Source organism: Anabrus simplex, chromosome 12 (assembly GCF_040414725.1).
Source record: "Anabrus simplex isolate iqAnaSimp1 chromosome 12, ASM4041472v1, whole genome shotgun sequence".
NCBI lineage: Eukaryota > Metazoa > Arthropoda > Insecta > Orthoptera > Tettigoniidae > Anabrus > Anabrus simplex.
The window spans coordinates 77,625,781-77,643,810 of NC_090276.1; the positions used below are offsets into that span (position 1 = coordinate 77,625,781).

General features: G+C 41.4%; 1 protein-coding gene across 1 annotated transcript in view; it reads left to right on the forward strand.

The window, feature by feature from the left end:
* The first annotated feature begins 13,619 nt into the window (after positions 1-13,619).
* Positions 13,620-18,030, forward strand: part of LOC136884359 (putative inorganic phosphate cotransporter) — a 91,911-nt gene continuing 87,500 nt past the window's right edge. The window contains exon 1 of the mRNA XM_067156486.2: positions 13,620-13,671. The gene's annotated coding sequence lies outside the window, so the exon portion shown is untranslated. The remainder of the gene's footprint in view (positions 13,672-18,030) is intronic.

Below are 18,030 nucleotides of genomic sequence, written 5' to 3' on the forward strand. Positions count from 1 at the left end.
TTAACCTTACGGCAACACAACCAGCGAAATTAAAGGGAAAGTATTACTCAACCACTCATTCTTCATTTCCCACAGTTTTCTAAAACAAAATATTCACGAAGACATTATCGCGCTCTTGTTGAAAGTGACGAGGTGACCCAGCCTCAATGCTCCCAATACACACTACATCGAGAAAAGTACAAGTTCCAACAACTGCAGCTAATCTTGTTAAACACCTTACGCTTGTCTCAGCTATACAAGAATTTCTGGATAGTGAGCATTCCAAACACACTTCCAACGCATCCTCCTCTACACAACCCGTCAACTAATATTTCGTAAGGTAAGAGCAAACTCTACGTCTTCTGGTATGGGCTAGAGCAATTTTGTTACTTTCATTGACTTGTCTCAGTCTCTTCCTTAGCTTTGACAAAATGAAAGTGACTGAGGTATGAGCCATTCCTTGTGCAGCCAGTCCCTGCTATGAATGGTGTGAAAAGATTGCTCATAGGGTCGGTTGGTGCATGCATTACAGTGTGCTTGGCAGACTGATATGTAATAGCAACTTCTGCCTCGGTGAGAAAAGCAACGGGAAACTACCTCACTCCTCATTTCCCTAGTATGCCTCTTCAGTGATGCCTAGACCATCTATGACAGCTGATGGCGGAACTGTTGAGGATCCAACCAGCCTTCGGGCTGAGAACTAAACATACATACAAGAGCAAAGTTAAACTACGAGGGCAGATCAGAAAATAAGTTGCACTTCCCAGTTATGGCCATTTATTACACCACCTATACAACAGCAACACGACTATACCGACATACACTGTAACGTCACTTTTCCACATAGTTTCCAAGAGACTCCAAACATTTCTGCGAAAGCACAACCAACTTGTCGATGCCGGATGCATAGAAATTTCCTCCAGCGTTCTGCAACCACTCGGAGACAGCGGCCTTCACCTCCTCATCGGTCTGGAAACGTCGACCACCGAGCTCCGTTTTGAGCTTACCGAACAGATGAAAGTCACATGGCGCTAGGTCGGGACTCTAGGGTGGATGTTGCCAGACCTCCCACTTGAAACGCTGCAGCAGTTCTGTCGTTTGGCGAGTCTTGTGAGGTGTTGCGTTATCGTGCAACAAAATCACACCGGCGCTCAGTTTCCCTCAGCGCTTCTCTTTAATAGCTTTACGCAACCTGTGCAATGTTTGACAATACGACGCCGCATTGATCGTCGTTCCATTCGTCATGAATTCCACGTGCAGCAAACCCTCCATGTCAAAGAATACTGTCGCCATAACCTTACCGACTGAAGGTTGAACCGTGGCCTTCTTTCGTTATGGTGATGAGGGGTGCACCCATTCTATTGATGTTCGCTTCGTTTCGGGGGTGAAGTGGTGGACCCACGTTTCGCGTGCTGTGACGATTCGCCGCAGAAACCCGTTACCGTCTGCGGCATAGCGTTGCAAAAATGCCAGGTAGGATTGGAAACGTTGTCTCTTGTGCTCATCGGTGAGAAGACGTTGGACCCATCTTTGACACAGCTTACGATATCCAAGGTCCTCGTGAACAATGGCGAACAAACTGCCATACGACATGTTCAGCTGCGTCGCGATTTCTCTCAGTTTAGTGCGCCGGTTCTGTCTAATGATCGCATTCACGCTGTTGACCTTTGCATGGGTCCTGGACGTTGCGGACCTGCCATCGCGATGGTTGTCCGTGATATCTGTGCGTCCGGCTTCGAATTGCTGACACCACTTTACGATACCTTGCCAGGAAATGGCCCGCTCCCCATACAGAGCACTAATTTCACGATGAATGTCCGTGGAATTCTTCCTTTTGGCCCAAAGGAATCGGATTGTCGCACGCACCTCATATTTGTAGTGAACGTCCAGTTGACGCGCCATTGCATTTGGCTGCTATTCACACAATACTAGACGAGACACCACAGCGACCTGCCTAACAGACGTGTGGGCAGTGTCTGTCCCTTTCTCCGCTGTGCCCACGTTTGCGACACACAGCGCGCTGCTGCGGCGCGTTAGTGCAACTAACCTTTTGATCCACCTACGAACATTTATCTAAATGTGCCGAAGGGTTCAAGAAATAGCGAGTGAAAATGAAATCTGTTTCCCTGAAGACAAAGCGATAAGTAATGGCTTTACGCAGTGCTTAAATTTACCAAATATGAGAATAAGAGGTACGCTAATGGTCACGGTTCTTATACATTTGATAAGAATGAGATACTTCATCGTACGCTTTCCCCTATATTTTTAACATTCGACGAAATGTACACGTTAACAAATAACTAAGATCTATTCTGTATAGTTGGAACCGGAGCGGCAGCTAGGAGTGTGTGTGTGCGGGGACCGCAGTTTGTCTCGTGTTTCACTGAGAGCAAAGTGACCTCATCAAGTGTGTGTCCGTATAGAACCCGCTCGTGCTGTTACGAGATTATTTCACGCGTTAGAGTTCCAAGTCCTAGGACGGTTCATAGATTAACTGATGAATTTGTTGAAACGGGAAATATTCATAACGCCGAATGCTATTTGTTTTACGTCGCACCGACACAGATATGTCTTATGGCGACGATGGGATAGGAAAGGCTTAGTAATGGGAAGGAAGCGGCCGTGGCCTTAAATAAGGTACAGCCCCAGCATTTTCCTGGTGTGAAAATGGGAAACCACGGAAACGGGAAATATTAATGACTAGCTGATGTACCCGTGCTACGCTACGAAATTCACAGAAAAAACTGTCTTTGTGCTTTTCCCAACTGAAGTCTACATACGTCATTAGAATGACGTCAGTAGGAATGTAGCGATTAAACTCAATGTTATCATATAAAATTCTCGCTCAAATGAAAAACCGCACATTTTCTCACTTTCAACGAACAGTACTACGATGCCGATCTAACAGTCCAAAGTTCCAGTGCTGGAATGACAGCCGTGACCACTCCTCTGCCATTATTCCGTTAAATGTGCACATTGCTCATTCCAATCAGCGCCTCAGAGTAGAGATTGAATAGGTTGACTGCTAGGATGAACCAGTGTCTTACGTACCAGTAGTATCAGAAAGTTTATGAACCAGAGGAATGGCATGCTAAAGAAGAGAGAGATCTAACTCCCCAGGTACTTCCCGCCAATATTCAGGCAGGCTGTTATACTAGGTACGCAGCAGTTTTTTTGGTTTTTTTTTTTTTTTTTTTGCTAGTTGCTTTACGTCGCACCGACACAGATAGGTCTTATGGCGACGATGGGATAGGAAAGGGCTAGGAGTGGGAAGGAAGCGGCCGTGGCCTTAATTAAGGTACAGCCCCAGCATTTGCCTGGTGTGAAAATGGGAAACCACGGAAAACCATTTTCAGGGCTGCCGACAGTGGGGTTCGAACCTACTATCTCCCGAATAGTGGATACTGGCCGCACTTATACGCAGCAGTAATCCCATCTATCGGAGATGAGTGGCAACAGAAGACAAAAAGCACATCACAACAAACAATGGTCAATGTAATGTTATTGTTGATCAGTTGTATCAGCTTTCCGTCCGACTCGTTGGCTGAATGGTCAGCGTACTGGCCTTCGGTTCAGAGGGTCCCGGGTTCGATTCCCGGCCGGGTCGGGGATTTTAATCGCTTCTGATTAATTCTTCTGGCTCGGGGACTGGGTGTATATGTCCGTCCCAATACTCTCCTCATCATATTCAGACAACATACTACACTACCAACCACCACAGAAACACGCAATAGTGCTTACATCCCTCCATAGAGGGTTGGCGTGAGGAAGGGCATCCGGCCGTAAAACAGGGCCAAATCCACATGTGCGACGCAGTTCGCACCCGCGACCCCACAGGTGTGGGAAAAGCAGCAGGAAAAGAAGAAGAAGAAGAAGAAGAAGTTGTATCAGCTTTCCATATTGTAGGCCTTCACATTTAGTTTCCTTCCGATTCCGTGATATTAGGGCATTATTTACAGCGTAGACTGTAGTTCCTTATTCCCCGACTTTAAATGCCGATTTTCATTAAAATCTGTTTACTCATTTTTTCGTGACTCGGTGCTGCTATGGACTTAGCAACAGAATTCCAAATTCATGAATATCTCTGTTATCAAAGCCGGTGCGGTAAAAATGTATAAGAAATAAATGATCGGAAATGAAATATTATATGACTTGGTGGTATTTATCTATAGAACCACTAATAACATAAATATTTGAGGGTTAAATTTCAGGCCTTCCCCTAAACTACCATCTCACTCTGCGTGAATAAAATTACTTATGGCCTAGATTATAGCGACATTTTCCAAGACTTTGCATACCGATTTTCACTAAATTCTCTTCGGCCGTTTCCTCGTGATACGCGTACACAGAGAGAGAGAGAGAGAGAGAGAGAGAGAGAGAGAGAGAGAGAGAGAGAGAGAAATGACGGAAAATTGAAAACTGCATTTCCTTGTTACAATGGACATGATCGAGACAGAAATACATTTCTTTTTAAATTCTGAGCAATGTTCAGACAAAAGTCTTATTTTATATAGAGACATAGACAAGAGAGCGAAGAAGGCAACGTGCAGTGGTAACAGAAGAAAGTCTTGAAGACATTCGATAACGCCTGAAAAATTCCCCTAAGAAATGTCTCAGCCGTCTTTCTTAACAAACAGGACTTTCGTACGAGTCCCTACAAAGCGCTACGAAGTTAGTTAAGTTAAAACCTTACAAATGTACTGTGGTACAAGAACTTAAACCGGGTGATGCTGTTTGATTAGATTTAGTGGATGGATTTGTAACGCAGAAATTGATCCCAATCACATTCTCAAAACAGCCGATATTGGATTGCCCCACTCGAGCTTGCCCAGCACTGCGCTCAGATGGCGTTCAATTAAAACGCAGTGGTGGGTAGTTGTTGTTTGAGTCATCGGTCCACAGACTGGTTTGATGCAGCCGTCCATGCCACCCTATCCTGTGCTAACCTTTTCATCTCTACGTAACTACTGCATCCTATATCTGCTCTAATCTGCTCGTCATATTCATACCTGGTCTACCCCTACCGTTCTTACCACCTACACTTTCTTCAAAAATCAACTGAACAAGTCCTGGGTGTCTTAAGACGTGTCCTATCATTCCATCTGTTCTTCTCGTCAAATTTAGCCAAATCTATCTCCTCTCGCCAATTCGATTCAGTATCTCTTCATTTGTGATTTGATCTATCCATCTCACCTTCAGCATTCTTCTGTAACACCACATTTCAAAAGCTTCTATTCTCTTTCTTTCTGAGCTAGTGATCGTCCATGTTTCACTTCCATACAATGCCACGCTCCATACGAAAGTCTTCGAAAACATCTTTCTAATTCCTATCTCAGTGTTTGAAGTGAGTAAATTTCTTTTCGTAAGAAAGCTCTTCCTTGCTTGTGCTAATCAGCATTTTATTTCCTCCTTACTTCTGCCATCGTTAGTTATTTTACTACCCAAGTAACAATACGTACGTATAAGTTAGGAAATGTGTTTGGAAGGGTAATAGGGAGGTACATTCAGGGAAATAGGGTTGTCTAGGGAGCGGTGATAAGGGTACAGAGATCTGGAAGTCAAGTAGGGGTGACATAAAAATGTTAGTGTTGAACTGTAGAAGTATTGTAAAGAAAGGAATAGAATTGAGTAATTTAATAGATATACACTTACCAGATATTGTAATAGGAGTTGAATCATGGCTAAGAAATGATATAATCGATGCAGAAATATTCTCACGGAACTGGAGAGTTTATCGTAGAGATAGGATGGGAATGGTAGGAGGGGGAGTATTAATTCTGGTGAAAGAAGAATTTGTAAGCTACGAAAAAATTAAAGATGACAAACATGAAATTCTAGGTGTAAGGTTCATTTCTAAAAATAATAGGCAACTTGATGTCTTTGGAGTGTACAGACCGGGAAAGGGTAGCACTGACATGGATTCAGAAATATTTGATATGATAATCAGCTATGTGGGAAATGACATGCAAAGGAATGTGATTGTAGCGGGAGATCTCAGGTTACAAAATGTCAATTGGGAAGGTAATGCGAACGACAGAAAGCATGATCTACAAATTGCAAATAAGTTAATATGAAAAGGACAGCTGGTTCAGAAAGCGATGGAACCAACTAGAGGGAATAATATTTTGGACGTGGTGCTGGTAAAACCAGATGAGCTCTATAGAGAAACCGAAGTAATAGATGGTGTTAGTGATCACAAGCTGTTTATGCCGTACTTAAAAATAAATATGATAGAAAGGAAGGTCTTAAAGTAGGACTATTAGGCAGTACCATATGGCTCATACAGCAGGCATGAGGGAGTTTAAAAAAGTAACTACGATCGGTGGAAAAATGTAAATAAAAATGTAAACAGACTCTGGGATGGGTTTAAAGCAATTGTTGAGGAATATGAAAACAGGTTTATACCTTTAAAGGAGGTAAGGAATGGTAAAGATCCACTATAATATAACAGAGGAGTAAAAAGACTGAGGAGGAGGTGCAGCCTGGAAAGAAATAGAGTTAGAAATGGCTGTGGCAGTAAGGTGAAATTGAAGGAACTTACTACTAAATTGAATCTAGCAAAGAAAGTACCTAAGGATAACGTGATGGCAAGCATAATTGACAGTCACACAAATTTTAGTGAACAATGGGAAGGGTATGTATAGGTACCTGAAGGTAGAAACAGGTTCCAAGAAGGGCATTCCAGGAATGATTAATTAACAAGGGGAGTGTGTATGTGAGGATCTTCAAAAGGCAGAAGTATTCAGTCAGCAGTATGTAAAGATTGTTGGTTACAAGGATAATGTCCAGATAGAGGAGGGGACTATGGCTAAAGAAGTATTAAAATTTACATATGATAACAATGACATTTACAATAAGCTACAAAATTTGAAAACTAGAAAAGCAGCTGGAATTGATAAGATTTCTGGGGATATATTTAAGACAATGGGTTGGGATATAGCACCATATCTGAAGTACTTATTTGTTTACTGTTTGCAAGAAGGAGCTATAATAAATGAATGGAGAGTTGCTATAGCAGCCCCTGTGTATAAAGGAAAGGGTGATAGACATAAAGCTGAAAATTACAGGGCAGTAAATTTGGCATGCATTGCATGTAAGCTTTGGGAAATCATTCTTGCGATATTAATAACTGGTTCGGGGTTAGGAAAGGTTATTCCACTGAAGCTCAACTTGTAGGATTCCAGCAAGATATAGCAGATATCCTGGATTCAGGAGGTCAAATGGACTGTATCGCGATTGACCTGTCTAAGGCATTTGATAGGGTAGATCATGGGAGACTACTGGCAAAAATGAGTGTAATTGGACTTGACAAAAGAGTGACCGAATGGGTGGCTATGTTTCTAGAAAACAGAACTCAGAGAATTAGAGTAGGCGGAGGTAAGATGGACAGCAGGTTATAAATGGTGATAAATGGGGGTTAAAAGTCGGGTTGTGAGTTTCACAAATAGGACAAGTCCTCTCAGTTTTAATTACTGCGTTGATGGGGTGAAAGTTCCTTTTGGGGATCACTGTAACTACTTAGGTGTTAATATAAGGAAAGGTCTTCATTGGGGTAATCACATAAGTGGGACTGTAAATAATGATATTATGCAACCAGTTTATACTCTAAATTTTAAAAACTACTCAATTTGTTTCATGTGAAACATCATCAAAATAGGGTCGGTGGTCTCCGGCGAAGGTCGATGAGCTCATTTACGGGAACAGTGCACAAGATGTGATCACGGACCACAGAATGAAGATCTCTTCACATGGTTATGAGGGAATTTAGGGGTTGTAGTAAGGATGTAAAGGAGAGGGCATAGTGCCCTAAATGCAGATCAGTAGTGATTGATTGATTGATTGATTGATTGATTGATTGATTGATTGATTGATTGATTGATTGATTGATTGATTGATTGATTGATTGATTTTGACTCTGTATTATCCTTACAAGTAAAAAGAAACGAAGATCTGTCTCTAAAATACTGTAGTTTGTTGCTATATAGAGTGGACCATGTTCAACTGTTGAACGGAGGGAACTGATATTATGCAACCAGTTTATACTCTAAATTTTAAAAACTACTCAATTTGTTTCATGTGAAACATCATTAAAATGGGGTCGGTGGTCTCCGGCGAAGGTCGATGAGCTCATTTACGGGAACAGTGCACAAGATGTGATCGCGGACCACAGAATGAAATGTGCCCTGGAAATAGACCTACTTTACAAATATAAAAGCAAACGACAGGCGCACATAACTCCCAGCCACGTCCTTCCTTGTCCGATTTCGCAAGTACTTACTTTTGTTGTCTTGCTGAGCCACATTTAACGTCTGTCATGTGCTCTCTGGGAACTCCAATTGCAATAGGAATACGAGGAAGGACTCACGCGATACCGGCTCGTCTGGAAAACGTCCAGGTGGATTTTTGTAAATATGAGGAAATGTCTTTCTATGTGCACATTCACTCCACACTAATAGCCCTTTCAATGATAGTGTGCATTTCTCTGCTAACCGCCTCCAAAATCATATATTCTTTTACAATTAGGTCTACGGTCTCGTTTAAATAAACATTTTTAAATCATTAAAATGCTGAGTCTCGTCACCCTCTTACTAGCGGCGCGGCGCACACAAGATGCAGGGTTAGTGATAGCAGCAGTGCACGGGGTCGAGCATGAGGCGTGTTTTACGGCCGGATCCCCTTCCTGTGGTCAACGCCATGAAGATGAAATTAATGATCGTGAGGAGGTAGGAGAAATCGGCTGTGGTCTATGAATAGGAACTATTACGGCATTTGTCTGGAAGAGAAAATGGGAAACCACGGAAAACTGTTGTCAGGACAGCCGACGGTCGGGTTCGTCTCCAGAATGCAGAGCTCAGGTCCATAGTCGTACCGCTATTGAGAGGCTGCATTAGATGTGAGATGAAGCGCCTAAGTCTTCCGGAGAGGGGCTCATTGCTCCTGACAGTGGTTTTCCATTCTTCTAGCATAGGCCACCTCACCTTCACCTTCACGGAAGGAATAAAAACAATTTTCCAGTCGTAGCACAGTCTTCTGGGAAGGTGACACGCAGCTGACTGAACAACAGAGAACTGTGTGCGCCTTGCTTTCAGACGCTCTCTTCACTTCTATTGCATTTATTGCAATTTTCCTCCATGCCTTCAGTCTGGACCATGATCTTCTAGGATGAAACCTATGTCTGAATAATAATAATAATAATAATAATAATAATAATAATAATAATAATAATAATAATAATAATAATAATAATAGATGTACCCTCCCCGTTTATTCAAATGAAGCGCCTGGAAGAATGCCATCTACAACTAAAACGCTACAAGTTTGGACATTTTCCTTACAGATGTCTCTACTATACATTTGTTATGCCCTCTGGTGTGAAGATTGACTACTAAAATTAAGTAATTTTGTATCACTAAGTTTCCTAAACTGAGCTGATTATTCTTTGTTTTTCCTGTGTTAAAGTTTAGAACACTTCGATCTCTTCCCGCCAACTTAAGATGTTGGCCAATACAAAATTTTGTATATTTATTTTTCAGCCAATCAAACTATGTCTAGTATTTAATTACCCATGAAGAATTGGAGGGGTGGTGTCGGGCCTTAGCCCAGAGCTCTCCACAACCTCCCTTTTGGATATAAAAGCTGGCACATTTTCGACCACCGAGCGAGTTGGCCGTGTAGTTAGTGTCGCGCGGCTGTGAGCTTGCATCCGGGAGATAGTGGGTTCGAATCCGACTGTCGGCAGCCCTGAAGATGGTTTTCCGTGGTTTCCCATTTTCACACCAGCCAAATGCTCGGCCCGTACCTTAATTAAGGCCACGACCGCTTCCTTCCAACTGCTAGGCCTTTCCTATCCCATCGTCCCGTAAGATCTATCTGTGTCGGTGCGACGTAAAGCCACTAGAAAAAGTATGACCAGGTCGCCTTATTCATCGGTCCAGTCTAGTGTGTGTGTTGGCGAAGGGAGGCGGGGGAGCCTAGTCCATCAGCTTAAGGTAATGGCAGTCCTGGTTTAACTAAGTGATAGCTGTCGGCAGCTAGCTCGAGGGGAAGGTTCCCAATCTTTAATAATGTAACTTCAATTGTCTAAAATATAAAATTTCAAGCTTCTAATGCAAATTTCAAAACCAGCCAAAGGAACTTATACATAATCAGGGAATAGAGAGTGTGCTACCCTCTCGGGTTGAGGTGATTATGACTTTGTAACCGTTTCTCTTTGTAACCTAGTAACTTAAATATTTTCTCCACCTAGTCACCTCAGTAGCATAGGATTAGTCTCTGTAACTTCCGACCACAAGCCCAAGTAGGGTTAAGCTTTTCATTGCAAAATCCAAGGAGCGCAAGTATCCGCCTCCACACAATTTGATAATTTTGATTTTTGTTTTTAACAAAGGCCCGGTAGAATGGGTTTTCAATAACCCTGTGAAATTTGATTTCATTCCTCTTATGTTAAGCATACAAGACAGTAAATGCTGCTCGAAATTGTAAAATGTAGCTTGCGCCTTTGATAGGCCTAGACGTTAATTGTAGAGCATAGATGCTCTTTCTATTATGTTGAATGGTGCCTCTGGAAGGCTGGTTTGGACAGTAATTTTGTGGAGCAAAAGGTGCTCTGTCTCCTTGTAATGTAAAACAAATTGGGAGATCCATCTCCTTGATTATGGAGTGAATGGAGCAGTAATGTTTGTAAATTGGAAGCTTGAAGCCCAGACTGTTAATTGGCACTTTGTTGATTACTAACGAGCTAGTTCTGTAACTGAAATTTTGTTTTCGATAAGCAAAGTGTTTGTAAAATTTAACAGCTGAAAAGAAACCAAAAATAGCAGAGAACAGAAATACAGCTATAATTTTAAAGTTTTAAATTAATCTTCTGATTGTCGTATATAGACCCATTCTTGCCCGCACCTTCTTTCACCTCAGTAATCCACGAAATCTCGGTAACAACAACAACAACAATAATAAAAATATTAATGTTATTTGCTTTACGGCGAGGGGCTGAAATTTTGTCCCGCAGGAGTTATTTTATGTGCCAGTAAATCAACCGGGCTGAGCCAGTATCGAACCTGCCAAGTTGGGGTGAGAAGCCAACACCTCAACCGTCCGACTACTACTACAGGAATCTCTGGACTTTGGGACGAACAGACCATATCCCTGGCGGAACAACGAGAACTGAGAACGCGTACATACAATGTGGAACGTAAATACGACAAAGATCTACTGAATCACCACGACAGATTTTCATAAGTTTTTCAATAACAAGTCTAAGGGGTTCATTATGTTTCAAGAATGAACAAGGCAAACTCATCATGCACCAGGCTCAGTACTTCCAAAAGCTTTTAAATTGCGATCACACGCTCCTGACAATGAACAAATCAGAGTGTTGAAAAACAACAAGGCTCCTGGGAACTCTTTAAGTGTTCGGAGTGAAAACAGCTGGAAAGACTCTTCACCCACATATGGAAAACAGAAGAGATCCCAAAGGATTCGAAAAATGTACCCATTGATTCCCTGAACAAGAAAGGAGATCAAAAGGATGTCGATGATTACATAGGCATGTGTCTTTTCCCCACTGCGTACAAGTTATTGTGTAAAGCACTTCAGCGTCGAGTGGAGGTCCACCTAGACAAACAGCTGGGAGAATACGAAGCAGGTTTTAGGAAAGGGTGGTCTTGTGCGGAATAACTTTGTGTCCTTGAATCGCTTATCAGAATTAGGGTAATGAGACAGAAATAATTGATCATGACTTTCGTGGATACCAAGAAAGGGTATGATTCAGTGAATCGCGTGACACTTACAAGCATTCTCAGGGAATTCGGAGTCGTCGATATGTTGCTAGCGCTAATAAAACAGACTCTCACTGACACAGAATCCGAGTTAAGTTGCTTGGCGCGCTGACGGAACCGTTTGAGATAAGAACAGGCCTGTGGCAGGAGGATAGACTTTCTCCATTCCTGTTCAATTGTGTTTTAAAAATTTGTCCGAAAGTGATCTTCAATATGGTGTGAGAGTAGGATGCACATCACCTTTTCGCTGATGACGATGTGCTCCAGGAAGACAGCAGTAGAACAGGACTAAACGAATGTGCTTTCAAAAGTCCGAGAATATGGATTCGGAGAAGACAGAATCCACTGATAGCCCTAAGTTATGGGATTGTCCGGGGGACCATGAAGTGTAAATACCTTGGCCAGACAATTACTCCGAATGACAATGAAAATGAAGCACTGGGGGAGAAAGCGAGGAACATGGAATTGGCATTTAAAATGAGCCATGATAGTTACAAACCCAAATCCATTTACCGCAAGGCTAAAGTAGACGTACTGTGACATGTGTCCTTGTCTTCCTTGGGCCAAGTAAAGTGTCGGATCTCTTCCATTTTCCCGCTGTCATAAGTGTTAATAGACAATGGTTGCCAATAATCAGCAACACAACATCCGTGTTTACATAGCTATGAAGCGAAGTTCAACACAGTGCTGCACCCTGAAATATGGACTAATATGAAAAAACTGATTGTTAGTGACTGCTAATTACTAAACATATCACAAAACTTAAACTCTAGTTTATAAAAAAGAGCAAATATTGTAGCTACAAAGAAATCCTAGTCGTCGCTGAAAAATTGCGTAATATAACGATGTATGTATGTTGAACATTTGCTAGGGGTAACTGAAGAAGGAAATGGGATAATCCCGAGTTTGTTTGTCCCGTTTCTCTACGGGGTCGGGTATGAGGTGAGATGAGTCTGTCGCGGCGGATTTTTATGACCGGATCCCCTTCCTGATGTCAACCTCATTACAGGAGTTAATGAGATGAAATGGAAGAAATGAAATGGCGTATGGCTTTTAGTGCCGGGAGTGTCCGAGGACATGTTCGGCTCGCCAGGTGCAGGTATTTTGATTTGAGTCCCGTAGGCGACCTGCGCGTCATGAGGAGGATGAAATGATGATGAAGACGGCACATACACCCAGTCCCCGTGCCAGCGAAATTAACCAACGATGGTTAAAATTCCCGACCCTGCCGGGAATCGAACCCGGGACCGCTCTGACCAAAGGCCAGCACGCTATGGAGCCGGACAGATGAAATGAATAACGTCATATATGACATTAGGAAGGTAGAGGGTGAAACCCGTTGCCGGCACATACCACCAAGGTTTAACGTCCTCATCCGACGGACGAATCACCATCAACAACGTCATACTTCATATGCCGAGTGCGGAGTGGTTCGAAATTGAAAATCAGAAATCTAGAGATTATAAATTGTATTCCACCACCTCCCCAACATTGTGATGACGGGACTCGAACCGTTTAGAGTTGAACGCTTTAACGATCATGGTGACCAGTGGCTGGTGTACACTTTACACAGTTAAGGTAAAACAAATAAAATGTTGTTCACCTCGTGAGCAAGGACATCCCTGGCAGAACATTCAAACCTCTTAACATTTTCACTGATCCAAATAAATATTAATTTTGACAAATGATGTTTAAACATTTTTCAGGTAACAGTCTATTATTTTTGGAATGAAAACCATCGTGTTTAAAAGAAATAATAAAGAGCGCATTTGAGGGTTAAATCCCCGGCAGTTACGGAGGCGGAGGGGTAACAAACAAACGATTATCACGATGCGTCACTCCGGTAAGTGACATAACGTCGTGTACGTCCTCCACGGCCACGGTCATTGTCAGAGTGCTTCCGACCGCCGACCAGGTAAGACCGTCATCTTCAGCTATGGCATTGCACAAGCATACAATTCAAAAAACAACTGATGACTTTTTACGATCACATGGATATTCTTGTTTACATTAAACTTTAAAATTGAATAATATGGATGTAATTTTTTAAAAAAATAATATTTTGTCTAAAAAACAGAGCTTGTATCTCCAGAATTGTGGATTTTTTTAAAAAAAAAGAGATCAGGCCCATTTTCAAAATATTCCAGTTGCAACTTTAAAAAAAATGGTGACATGGTTTCGTGTTAAAGGACCTAGTGAGTTGGTTGCGACATCAGCTTGCATTCGGGAAATAGTGGGTTCGAATCCTAACATTCTGTCCTACGAAGTCCTCACCTGAGCCAGTGCGACGTCGAATACGTGGTGTCGTGCCGAAAGCGACGTGTGTTGACAATCTAGTTTTCATTTTAATGAGCTATATCATCATCCTAGATAAGGTAAGCTAAATCAGAACCAGAAAAGGTTAGAAAAAGGGGCAAACATTTATAGCACTGGTTACCAGCTGGGGAATGAAACTGTTCTTTGTTCAGTTCAAATAGCGAACTACTATAATCGCAAAGCGGACACATTGAACTAGTCGTCGGGAATGTAGCCTATAAAGCCTTTACGGAGAACAATTCTGTGAAACGTTTATACATAATACTTAATAAGTGCATTTCTATGACAGAAGTTTAAATAAAACATGCATACATTACATCTAAAACCAACAGAAAAACTCGTCGTTGAAAACTAAATCAGTTAATGTCAGGGTCATACATGGCTCTAAAGGTTTTCATTTCTCGTTTCACTTTTTTTTAAACTGTAGTTTTTATTATGAATTTTGAATCCATGACAATTACCCTTTGAAACGGTGCATAAATGATGTTAAAATATCAACTGCAAGTATATTTTAATTAATCTTCTCTAAAACAATACGATCATATCGTCGTTCCGCCTAGAAACCCCGCTGTGTGACAATATTTCAGCTTAGAACTCTGACCACAAAGGCCCTGTTATCTAAGATTCAGTATTATCAACGAACTTTCTTTCTAAATGATACATTTATTTATTTATTTATTTATTTATTTATTTATTTATTTATTTATTTATTTATTTATAAAATGGCGAAGTTAGGGCTCTTGGTCCTCTGTTACAGTTAACCAGATACAATTTTTAGATTATACAGCTTAATTTAAAATATTATGGTAATCAATTACAGTTAATGAGATAAGACGAATGAATCAGATAAGGAGTAACAATAATACAGTTAATTAAGATTACTATGGGTGGAAAGAAATTATAGGATAAATAGGAAACAGGCAATAACATAAAAGTATCAAATTAATAACTAAAGAATGCTAGTAACTAGCTTAAAGTAAAAGTAATTCTAATATGAGGTAAAATGAAATGAACTGAGTATTACAATGTCACAATCTTAGTTCACTAAAAACCATGTTACTATGTTATCTATCTGTAGCAACAGTGCAGAGTCTGCAATGAGAAGAGTGAAAACGTAAGTGGGACACATACTTAAAATTCAATACGTAATTGTTGGTTTCATTGACACTTACATTCATTGAAGTCAACTGTTTGTACTCTCGAGGAATTTTTTGGTGGGCTGTTTTAAATCGTGCTAGACGAGCAAGAGTTTTTAATATCTACCGGGTTCGTATTCCATAACCTCGAGGTAGTTATTATTATTAAGCGTATGGAATGTACATAATGGACAAGTACATACAATATTATACAAAAGAAAAACCTGCAAAGAATACATGGTACTAAGTAAGGAACAATTACACATGGATATTTAAATTATTTATCCACTGCACTAGGCATAATGAGACATCGGCAAAGTCTCGAAGTAGTGACTAGGAATGAATAGTTGCAGGTATTTGATGCGGTGTATTCCAAGTAGTGATCCGGAACCAGTATTTAATTTCGTGGAATGAAGAAAGAAGCCTAAAATTGGATGATAGATATGTGGGGAAACTGGTAGACGTGGCTCGTTTAAACGTAACCTTCCGTAGTATGGTGTTACATACGGGTCCGTATTTTTCCCCTCAACATTGTATTCCGAGACGAAACGGTGATGCACTGAAGATGTGACTTAAACAATCTTCCCTCGTAAGTTAATTTTTTAACACATAAGGAGCATTTGCCAACGGCCGTAGCCGTGTTGAAACGCCGGATCCCGTGAGATCTCCGAAGTTAAGCAACATTGGGCGTGGTCAGGAGTTGGATGGGTTGCCACGCGCTGTTGGTGGGGGGGTAAGGGAATGGAGGAGCGGAGAGGAACTGGCTACCCTACCGCACGTAAACTCCGGCTCAGGAACACCTCTGCGGAGGTTCGGACCTGCCTTCGGGCAGAATAACCCTTACCTAAGGAGCATTTCTCGGCTATTTTTAAATGTAAGAACTTGGATTTATTTATATTGTTGTTGTGCATATGCCGAAATGGCATTTTGGTGTTAATTCAGATATCAGAGATTTTATCAGCCAACATCATACCGAAAAACAGACTTTTAGAATATATCACGTACAATGAGTAATTCCTTCTTTTTGAATAAATAATTGCATGCAAACCAATATATAATGCGTGTATCCTATACTCAGTAAAAGTTTTAACTCAACAACATACAACTTTTTGGTTGAAGAATGCGCCTAGGAATTTAAATTTCTGTTTTACAGCTTTGAGTTAGGTATTTAAAAAGTTTGTTGCAATCAAAATTTAGCATTTTAGATTTGACTCGCGAATTTTAGCGTGCTATAGACTTTTACAAGGACGGAAAGTTTGCACAAACGCTTCGTGTTATGATGTTTCTTTTCATTTTTCACGTTTACTCGTGGAATCGCTGTTCACTGACTAACTGCAGCACTCTCCGTCCTCTTATGAAGAAGAAAGGGGTTCGTCTTTCTCGAGATATATACAACTTGATTAGTAGGATTAATTCAAGAATCATATATCTGTGTTTAAGAGGAACGAGAGGCGGTATCCCCTGCCTGTCGTAAGAGGCGACTAAAAGGGACCCCAGGGGCTCTTAACTAGGGAGCGCGGGTTGGTGACCACGGGGCTCTTAGCTGAGTCCTGGCATTGTTTCCACTTACTTGTGCCAGGCTCCTCACTATCCGACCTTCCTTGATCAACTCTTGCTCTTTTCCGACCCCGACGGTATTAGAGCGTTCGAATTCTAGGGAGTCTCGTGCCCTTCGTGGCCGTTGTCTTCATTTCTCGAAGTGACGGATCCCTCTCTGATTAGTGTTGCACTTCGCCTTAAAACAGTAATGGGGCCGATGGCCTAAATGTTAGGCCCCTTTAACCTTTAAGCACACGCGCGGGGTCTTAAACACCCCAGCATTTAAAACATATTTCAAACATTGTGATAGTGATTTGGATTGCTAATTTCTATCACTACTTTATTACACAATTGATCAATGGACATCAGTACGAAGCATAATTTGATATACGCGCTTTTCCAGACGGATTTTCCTACATTTATAGCCTACTAATTATAGAAAAATAACTGCTAAATTATTTGAGAACATCGTCTATTTTGTTTATGTTAATCAAAAGGAGTAATAAGTCCTGAAAACTGTAAAGCTTCAAAACACACTTACTCGAGAAAATGTTTAGAAATAACAGCACAAAACGTGGCTTGTAAAATTCCTTCAACACAGAGAAAATAGGAATGGAATGCAAAATATACGGTTAATTGTCTGAAACACGTAGTATCAATCAGCTGTTGCACACACATAATTCACTAGGAAGTTGCGAGGGAAGTGGGAGTGGGGCACTTGCCTTTATCCGGAGCGCACCCTTCGCAATAAGTGAAGCTCTGTTCCATAGCCAAGCATCATGAGGAGTACTCGCCTCACAGTAGCGAGATGCATGGAAACTATGTTTCTTGCCCTAGTTCTTACATTTCCTGGCGTGGGATTCTTTTTCCAAACGGTGCCATCCTTTCCTTTGTAAATGTCTAATTTATGTGCTAACGGCAAATCGTCATGTGAGTCACTTTGACCCTCCTGTTCAGTTTCCGAGTTTGCTCACTCTCATTTAAATTATCCTCTTCACCGTCGCTGAAGTCACTATCAAGAGAATCTTCATCACTGTCAACGGAATCAAATAAACATCTTATTCTGCCCTCTTCGGTGGTGAAATTATCCATTTTCTTGCGAGATAAGTTTCTCCCTATGAGAAACACAAAATGAAAATGGAAACTCGTACAATATGCGTAAGCTGTGTTGAAACGAATAAGGGCAATATCTCGACAATACACTGAAACAAAGAAGTTGTCACGCAAGCACACGCGCGGGGTGTATTTCACCCCAGTCCAACCTTGAACGTGTACCCTCCTTG